Consider the following 7,944-nt stretch of genomic DNA (forward strand, 5'->3'; position numbering starts at 1 on the left):
TTTCTTCCCTTTCTTTTTTCAAATAAAGCAAGTAAAATGATGGCAGTTCAACAAAAAAAAAAAACTAAAGCATTCCACAGTAAAAAAAAGGTGCATCAACAAAACTTTCAACAAAACACAAGAATTAAGCCAATATTTATGTGTTCATGATTGTTATACTAACATATATGTACGTTTGTGTTTATATGTGCAATGAAATTTGGATTTACCTTAAGGGGGTCCCTCCTTCCATACCTAGATTGAGTTGGTCTAAGGATGACAAAGGTAATGATCATTTGAAGTCTTTAAGATCTGATAGTTAATGAAACCTAAGCATGCACAAAAGACAGGAATATACATGATGGCTACAAAAATTAAGGATGGAATTTCCATCATTATGTTAGTTGAATACTTATCTTCAATTTGACAAACTCACAAACAGCTTGTGAACATTGCTTAATTACTTCCAAGAGAAGAAAAAAAAGCCGCTCTAGGGAAGGCATAATTAATATTAATTAGAAGAGTTGCTTGATCATATTTCCTCCTACAAAAGTGAAAAGAAAAATGAAAAATAAAATTAGGTCATAGAAATGTTCAAAGATAAGATGAATTTGCAAAAAGATTTTAGGACTGCGTAACTATCGAAAAAGTAAAGATCATTTCCCTTTTTTCCCCTAAATACATATATGTCTAACTTTTTATGAAAATGATGCTTTAATTTAGATTTTACAACTCAATATAATGCAATTTCATATATCAACATTGAATTTCAAATGGGGATTTCAATTCTAGGATTATAATATTTGCGAATTTATAAGATGCTTGATTTGAAAACAAACACTAAATTAAAATCATTTTCAAAAATGAAGCTCTTCATCTATTGAAGCTAAAACTAGTTCATAGAAGATGGACACGCAAAACTATAAAGTAAAAGGGGTAAAATTTTAGAGAGAAGTGATCCAATTATTAGATCAAACACATCACAGACTATCAATACACGAACTAATTTTGACACAGAGTAGAAAAGAGTAAAGGTATATGAAAAGATAAGCAAATGAAACAAAATCCCCAACCACAGTTCAAAGCCTAAATCTATCGAGTGGTAGTGACAATCGGCAGAGCAAAAACGATAGCCAAGATCAGCTTATGAAATGGCATGATGAGCAGGAGAGTTGTAGTGATTAGCAATGAACGAAGTGGATCGAAGATCTGAGGCAGAGAATAGCATATGTGGGTGGTGATTGGAACAACTCTGGCAATCATGACTCAAATTATGATAATGAGGATGTAGTGTTTAAGGTTTGGTAAGCTTAAGAGGAGAATTGAAGAGGCTTCTAAATCCAAAAACAAGAGGCTAGGGCACTAAATTGCCTTATATGACGGCAATACTAATCATATATCTTATTATTAGTTTTTATTTTTAAATGCCTTAAAACTAGACTATTATATATGATAATGTTTAAAAACACCCATCATATATATATTTTATTATATATGACGGGTGTTTGAAACATCCATCATATATAGTATTTTTATTTTTTATTTTTTTAAAAAATTAAAAATTAAATTATTATATGATGGGTTTTTAAATATTCATTATATATGGTAATATATATATGTGACAGGTATTTCAAACACTCGTCATATATTTGTCAGCTATCAGCCGCCTCATCATTATATGATGGATTTTTATAATTGTCATATTTTTAAGCATCTTATATCTAAAATTTTGTGGTAGTGAAATGAACAAAATCATATATTGTATTATGATAAATGAGAAATTTATAATGACTAATTGATAATAATAATTGTGATAGGAGAAGGGGAAAATGTGAAATGGTATATATGATGATATGTGGAGGTATGTGTTGGTTATTATGATATGATGTGTATTTGTACATGATACTCACATTTTATAGCTTGATGAAAACTTGTAAATGAGCTTGCTATTGTAAATTGATAACATGCTATATGTGAGCATGTGTGATTGCACGATCATATTGGTGGAAGTTTACCTAAAGAGAGGAGTAGAGATAAAAATTCACATAGTATTGGTAGCTTATCATTGAAATTGAAAGCTAACCTAGCTACCTGCCGTTGGAATCAGGAAGTAGCCACTATCCCACTATTTATCAAGGAACTATCTCATTATTTGTTAGACTTAAACCTAGTTATCTCCACCTATTTATTGCGGAGACTAGCTTATTGTTTACAACACCCCAAAGATTTGAAAATGAGGGGAAGCCATGGTTTTAGAGTGAGGGTGGTGACCTTGGCTAGGTTGCTTCTCACAATTGGTGAGCTTGGATAGTTCATTCACACAGACGAAGCCCTATTTGATTGATAGCCCATGATTTCAGTCGAAAGTTATAACAAGGATATAAGGTTGGTTCAATCATGCACATTATCCAACGTATCACATAGTTGTTGAGTTTACGGCAAGTCATGATATTTGAGTTGGCTATTGTCATATAGTAGTTATTATTGTGGCAATATGCATTGTATATTTGATTTGGCCATTGTCACATAGTTGTTAGTATTGTAACAATGTACATTGTGATTTGATTCATGGAAAGATAAAAATATGATGATTTATATGAAAATAAATGAGATATTTGTGTAATTGCAAGATTTGTGATTGTATGCCTTATATTTAAATGGTTCTAAAAATGTCAATTAATATGCAGTTACATAAGATAGAGGAACCTTGGTTACTAAATGGTTATACTTATCCCCCTTTCTTAATATTTTAGTGGCTCTAGCTTGGGTGTTAAAAAGGAAAAAGCTATAGAGGTTTAGGAATCTATTTCCTATTGTAAACCCTCCCATTTTATATTATAATATGTAATTTATGATGATAATGCCAATTAAGATCATGTTTTAATTCTTTACTTGCACTTTGTGATTTGCATGAGGAAATTTATTATATTTTAAGGCTCTAAAGCAATTGTATGAGTTTTAGTAAGCTCCCTATAGGGCTAGAACTTTAACGCAAGTGTTGAATTAATTGGAATGTACTATTTGAGCATGTTATATGCAATACTAGACCTCCACCATCTATTTTGATATTAAAGGGTTGGGGGTTGAGAATGATATTTGTGAGTTATATTGTGCCTGTGGTGCGTTGCACAAGCAATCCTAGGACCAATGAGTGTAACCTAGGTATTGGTCGTAGCTTTTGGCACAAGAGTTAGGTTTTAGGCACCCTGTGTATTGTGGAATGTGAAAAGTGTAAAAATAAGTTTGGGTGTCTAATTCTTTTGTGTGAAATTATTTCGGAGTAAAACACATGTCACTAGCTAGTGTATGAGAAAATCTTTTTGTAGACACCTAGATTATCTCAATTAAATATTAGACAGAAAAATAGGGCATGATAGAAGTTTGCCCTTGTGCCATCAATCTGAGCATAGTTGCTGTCAAATTGTACAATGCACTATAGCGAGGAGGCACAGTGAGGGACATGCCATAGTGCATGTGCACGTGCTGCAATACATCCCTCTATGTAGTCTCATTTGTTATTTTCAACTAATTTCTAAATCTTTTGATCACTAAATGGTATCATATGCTTTTGTGATAATCTTAAACTCTCTATTTTGGACCAATTGATGTCCTTAGAAATAATTTTTAATGGTTTAAAAATGTGGAATCCCAATTTGTGAAAGAATACAACTTGAAGTTTTAAATTTTTTTTAATTGATTAACCATGATAGGGTAACCTGTCAGAATTAATCCTATGGTCACCCAAGAGTGTTATAAAGATGTGGTTTAATAAGGAAAACTTTACACACATATGCCCTAGCATGCCAAAATGCATCCATAAGCCTCCTTACATGCTCCTTAACCAATTGACACAAGTCTAAGTGTACATGTTTCTCCTAAGTCACAAAATTAGTATTTAACTAAATCAAATAATATATGTGAAATAATATTTATATTTTTGCACATGAAATTAATTATTTAAATGAGAGAATAATAATGAAATAAAATCCAAGGGCAATACCATGTGAAAACACCCAGCATGCACATGCACAAAAAAAAAACCCCTAATAAGGTCAAAAGTCAATAACCCTAAAATATGACTTTTATTTAATATCTCCCAAACAAAATGAATTTTTAATGTGGAGATAAAATTATAAAAAACTATAAATTATAAGAAAAATTCTTAGGTAAACTCATCTTTTGTGCAATATTTTTCTTCAACTTTTAAAAATGATATAATCTGATATTTATTGTTAATAAAAGTTAACTTTAATCATTATTTGATTAAAAAAGGACTTCAAAAATTATATTGCAATATTTTGTTATTTATTTTTATTTTTTAATGTTACTAAAATCTTCCTCATACTTTTTTCCATTGTCTTCAAATCAAATAAGTATGTGTTTGGATAAGGCCCATAATTGATTAATTAGCCCAAAATTGATTTTTTGGGCCAAGTTATCCAAATAGCAAATAAAGCCAAAAATCGATTCATCAACCAAAACGTGCATTTTCTTATAATCTATCTGAACCAACTTCTGTGAAAAAGCTGATCAAAGGTATTAGGAAAATTACAAAGAAAGGCCCAAGAAAAATTATAAAAAAGACACAAAATTTAATAAAAATAAAACAAAACTCTCTTCTCTTCTCTTTTTTTTTTTAATAAAATTCAAACTTTGGATCCTCAAAAAAAATTGCTAGCATAAGTTTTTGTCAACTACCACCCTCCACTTAGTACTTGCAATAAAACTAATTCAAATAAAATGTTAATTGGTAGAGAAAAATTAATTTAATTTAATTTAAAATTTAGAGTCATTATAAAGATTGTTGCAAAGGTCCAGAGAGATAGAGAGAGATTTTATGTCATTTGTTATATTGCTACAATTTTTATGTTGCCAAAATTTCAAGGTAGTGCTTAACATCTTTATCATATATGACTCATATCCATAATGTGATTAGAGATCAATTTATATAGTATCATCTTCATTAGTTATTATAAAATTAATGTTTGGCATTTAAGAATTAAATCTTTCTCTTTTATTAAATTTATTTGAACTAAGATTACATTGTGTTATTTATTTATGTAAATTAAATTGTTAATATTAATAATTTTTATATTATTGTGATTAATCGGATATGTAATTTAAATAATCTATTTTACTTCTTAAATAAAATTTAACAAATTTAATAATATTAGATAAAAATATATTAATAATTTAATTTTGAAAAGCAATGTCCTTTATAGTAATTTATACAGTTAAAATTGATTTTGACTAAATTATCTAAACATATTCAATTCTGTTAAAATTAATTTTAAAAAAACAGTATCCAAATAGATTGTATTATAGCATAATCAATTATCATTAAAATCAAACATTTAATTAATTATTTTTATAATCAATTATATCAAACTGAAATTCAAATGAGCCGTAAAATGTTAGCTAAAATCTAGTTGGTAAGTATCATTTAAAACAACAAAGGATTAGAATCAAACTCAATTTTCCATCACCTAGCCATTCAAAATTAATTCAACAAGTACCTTCCAAACATGACAACATTTGCAACACATTTGTAAAGTCCCGACACAACCTGAGTTTTATCATTCCACATCACGCAATCAATAACTCAAAATTAGAGTAATAGCCCTTTACTTATTCTAAATTGTGAGATCCTGACTTCTTAAAACATATATTCAAATAAGAGAACTAGTGGAAGCATAAATAAAATCAAACGACTTAAAAAATCACAACTTCTTAACCCTGAAAAGGGGCCATGTGCCATGGCGTATAACACATGCACCATGGCATGTGGCACAGAATCACATGCTCTATTTCTAACTGTGTCATATGCTGTGGCAGGCACATCATGCATCGCAACACGCCTGTTTGAAATTTCTATTGTCATTTCGATGGCAAAAATGATGAACTATTAGCGTGCGCCATTTTCATATCCGACATCTGATTAGAGTGATTCAAGTGCCACACAAAGCTTATAAGATATACTAGCTAATAGAATAAGTTTGGACTTGATTTGATAGTCTGATCTAAAATTAGATACCCGAGTGTAAAATGCCACTTTTTCTTTCGAAAACTTGCACCCTAAGTGTTCAATTCTCATTCCTTATCCCATTAGACCATTTGAGCCTTGAACTAAGTCCAAAAGGACCACTTACACCTAATTAACACTATACATATCAAATATCACATCAATAGCCCATCTTGGCCTCTCAAAGCCATATTACACACTTATAGTCTTATATGAGGAAAACACATATGTAACACATACTCATATATACAATTAGACTTGTTTTACTTTCAACCCTCTGACTCTTACATATGGGGCTCTCTCTCACCATATGATCGAGAATCACAAATGTACTTGACTCTTCTAAATGAAGCTTCACCTCACCATTTGTGTTAAGTTCTTACCATTTGTGTCAAGGTCTCACATAACAACACAAGTCACATTCAATTCACAATCAATATATATATACACAAGTAGAACAAATTACAACACAACATATACTTACTTGTTTTGCATTTAGGCCTACCCATGTACCCTCCATTAAGGCACCCTCAGCACAATACAATATCATATACATATATACAAGCAAGTTTCACAACACAATTAACTTTCTCATATTCACATATACTTATACATCCTAGTTGGTAACTCAACTCTATCAAAACATTATACATTCATTTAATTCAAATGGTAGTCATACCACTACCAATCGAGAGTACTCTTTCCTCGCTTCCTTTCTTAGCCTTCTCGTGCTCTCTTCACTGGTGTTCAAAAATAACAGAGTGAGATATACATCCCAGTAACTCGAAGATAACCCTAATTATCGATTAGTAAGAAAAATCATAAATAAGCAATAAAGTAGTATGTGTATCAGTAAAACAATAACATATGCATATATAAGAATTCATTCTTATCAATCTCATTATGCTCATGCAATACATTCCTAATTTCCCAATCTCTATACCTAGACTAGGACTTCCAGTCACAAGAAATAGGGCTTACCATACCATTGCTCTAACTGGGTCATTTTCTTTTCATATAGGTGGTCTCCTAGGTTTGTCATAGCAGAGTCAAGCTCTACGCTCTGGATCATCAAGATTTTCTAGCCTCATACAAAGTAGGACCATAACACCCTACTCTAGTCTAAGGTAACCTCGTGGATCATTCAATATCCTAGGTCTATCGTTATAGAGTCAAGCTCTGTGCTCTGAATCATCAAGATTCTTCTCTTAGGTCTGTCTTGATGGAGTCAAGCTTTACGCTTTAAATTATCAAGACTTCCTGAACCTCCTTACAGTAGGACTGCATTCCCCTACCATAACCCAAGGTATATCTCATGGATGTGATGCATGTCAATGTACGTGCCACTTCAAATTCATTTCAATCAACACTCACACACCCGCATGCATATACTTTCACAATGCTGCTACTCTATCATTTTATAACATAATACATATAATTATATCAAAATACTTGCAAACAATTTCATAAACAAACAAGTAAAAGGATTACTCCAGTTACCTTTAACCCTTATTACTTAAAAGGTTATCGATCACATTAAGCTCTCAAAGGAGCAGATTCTTACGAGCAACTTCACAAGTGCTTAATCTACATAACACAGTACCCCTCAATCAATTCCCAACACATTTCATAGGCATTGATTCGGCTAAACCAAATCTATTAACACATGAAACAGTTTAATTGAACCCTTTTGAATCCACTTATCCATTATTTATGGTCAATAGCCCTATAAGCTACTCAAACAACCATAACAACCTCCTAACACATTCATTCCACCAATTTCTTACTATTAACCTAACTTTTAGGCCATTTTGAGCCTAAATACTTGAAGCTCAACTATTCAACTCCATACTAGTCATAAAACCTTAGTTCTGTATTCAATATCTCATTTTAACCCTTTCTTTTAGATTACAACACCTCAGAATTTCATGATTTAATTTCTC

The sequence above is a fragment of the Prosopis cineraria genome, unplaced genomic scaffold (assembly GCF_029017545.1).
Source record: "Prosopis cineraria cultivar Desert tree isolate PC_DT_omini unplaced genomic scaffold, ASM2901754v1 PC9, whole genome shotgun sequence".
NCBI lineage: Eukaryota > Viridiplantae > Streptophyta > Magnoliopsida > Fabales > Fabaceae > Prosopis > Prosopis cineraria.